General features: G+C 37.9%; 1 protein-coding gene across 1 annotated transcript in view; it reads right to left on the minus strand.

Annotated features, from left to right (window-relative positions):
• Positions 1 to 2589, minus strand: part of VWA3B (von Willebrand factor A domain containing 3B) — a 67951-nt gene that overhangs the window by 10115 nt on the left and 55247 nt on the right. The window lies entirely within an intron of this gene.

Genomic DNA, 2589 nt, shown 5'->3' on the forward strand with positions numbered 1-2589 from the left:
CCCTCACAAAAGATCCTAAAAAAAAATCCCCCAAAGAAGCAGAACACACACACAAAGGAGGACATATTTTAAATGGGAGATGTGTCGTTTCTTTCCAGTTTACTCTTTACCACTACAGAATATTAATTATACCATCACTTCTGTTTTTCCAGCTCAGCCTAAAACGAAGGCCCTTCAGAGCACTTAGCTTCTGCTTGAACCTGGCAAAAGCTGATTTGACTGCAAAGACTTACAGTTCCACAGACACAACAAGGTCTTTGGGTAAACCATTTACTTCACTCTAAAGGCACAGCTGGTGCTGAATATTTATTTTAAACTAATTTGTAATGCTTGACTAATAACTTGGGCAACCTCCAGCAGCCCTCATTAACTCAAGTGCTAAGGAGTGCGTGAGCACCCACAGTGAAAGCTTCAAGCAGTGCTGAATCCAGGTGGCTTGGGAAATCTGAAGTCAAACCCATCCCTCTTACTAACACACAGCCTTTATGTACCTGCGTGACTGACCCAGGCAGTGCCTATTTCAGGAATATCATTGTCCAGGATTGCTGTTGCAAAATTTTTCACCTGAATGACTGGGATTTCCACTCTGCTTAGCTCTGCTTCTGATGAAAGAAATGCATCAAACCACACGGGGTAAAGCCAACTTTGTTTTCTATGGCCAAAATCTGAAAGAGAATTTTGAAATTCTCTTTCAAATACATTAGTTTTTGCACCTTCCTACTGTAGCTGAGAATGGATAGGAAGAATGTTCACAGGCTTCATGGCTGCAACTTTGGCAATACACAAATGAAATACCTCCAGAACCAAAAAACCACTGCTCTCCATATGATGCCAGTGGCAACGAGTCCTTTCTGTGTAGACCACAATCCAGTTTCATGAAAGAGCCTAACTATTTGTAGCTACACTTTTTGTCTGTTTAACAGATTACTCCATTGATGACAATGGAAAATTTGACCAGACATTTCTAGGTAATTAGGAAAATTAGTTGTAACTTTCTTGTTGTTGTGCTACTTGGGATGTTCGTTTTGCCTCCTCTCCATAAAGAGGCATCAGAAGAAAGACAGGAGATGCCAAGACGTTTAAGAAGCATATGAAATGCATAAGAGGTGTCAACAGCTGGCGATTAGTTATCCTTAAACAGTATGGAAGAATGAGAAGTGTAAGAAGTAGGAGACCAGGAAATAAAAGAAACTGCCAACAGAGAAACAGAATTTCCATTCTTGTAAACAATCAGCTATCCGCTATAAATATTTCACTAGGAATGATTAAATCAATCAGATCTGAAACACATTTTTTCAAAAAGTGCTGGAATCAGTGAGCTGCTAAAGGTCCCTTTCTACCCAAATAAACATGCTTTACAGAACACATTATGCTTATTAACCACTTCAAATTATTTTTATCATGTGGGTCACAAGCAAGCATTAGTCTTATGAATCCAAGCTTATCTTGTGGGAATCACAGTACTTTTAAATGTGTCTCCTTATTTAGTTGTATCCTTAGCAAGGAATTCAACTTTGTTTGTCTGCAGAAATGGACGACCATATGCAGAAACATTAATATTTCATATGAGGAGTGCAACGGTCAGATTATGGCACTTAGGGACTGGAATATTTTCCATGAAATTGTGCTGGCCATTAACAGGATGCACAAAACTGACCTGGAATCTATTTTTGAAGAACAGTAATGCAAAACCACAGAAGACCTGAAGTGGTCTAATTGAGAAGCAGAAGATCTTGAACATGTCTCTTACTAGGTGAAATATCATGCTATAAAGAGCTTTATAATTCAGTGATTAAAACAATAAGAAATGGCAGCTGACTTTTATGCCTGTTAAGCTCAAAAGAGAAGCCCGACAACACATCTGATGTCAAAGCAGTTACTTATTACAACATAGTAAATTATACATTCCTCATTTTTAAATGAAAGCAAAGTGCCAGATTGAAGAGGAAGATTTTGGTCAACCTACACTTTAATCTGTACATAAAGAAATATCTGTAAATAAATAAATACTGAGTAAACTAACATACAGTTTACAATTAGCCCTCCAATAGGCAATCGATTTTCAGCATTTTATATTTTGCTTGATAATAATTGTGTTTATGGCCCTATGCAGATGGGTGTCAGCTCTCTCAACAAAGCCCTGCCACAGCCTCCCTGTCACAGATAGAAACAAACAGAGCATCCTGAACACAGCTTCCTGCAAAGGTCAGAACACAGAGGGAGGATAACCAGAACATTAATTCAGTTGTAGGCTTAAACAGAAATCTCCCATAGCAAGGACATCCAAAAAGGATTACTGACTCTTTTAAGAACTTGTGAAGGTAATTAGGTACACTCAAAAGCTAAAAATTAAGATGTTTTGAGTTCAGTAAAAAAAATGAGAAATCTGCCTTGTTGATAACAGTGGATTTTTCTGCTCTCTCATGATGGTAGTTTTCACCAAGTGTCATATCTGCTATTTTGTCATGGTAATGTAATGTATTTCAGCTGGCAGATTACTTTCTAACCCATTTTGTAGACAGAAATCACACTTGGAAAAGCTTTTGGCAGCATTTTAAAAAGGCTCCACAGTTTTTTTGCTGGTTTTTT

This window comes from Meleagris gallopavo, chromosome 1 (assembly GCF_000146605.3).
Source record: "Meleagris gallopavo isolate NT-WF06-2002-E0010 breed Aviagen turkey brand Nicholas breeding stock chromosome 1, Turkey_5.1, whole genome shotgun sequence".
NCBI classification, from domain to species: domain Eukaryota; kingdom Metazoa; phylum Chordata; class Aves; order Galliformes; family Phasianidae; genus Meleagris; species Meleagris gallopavo.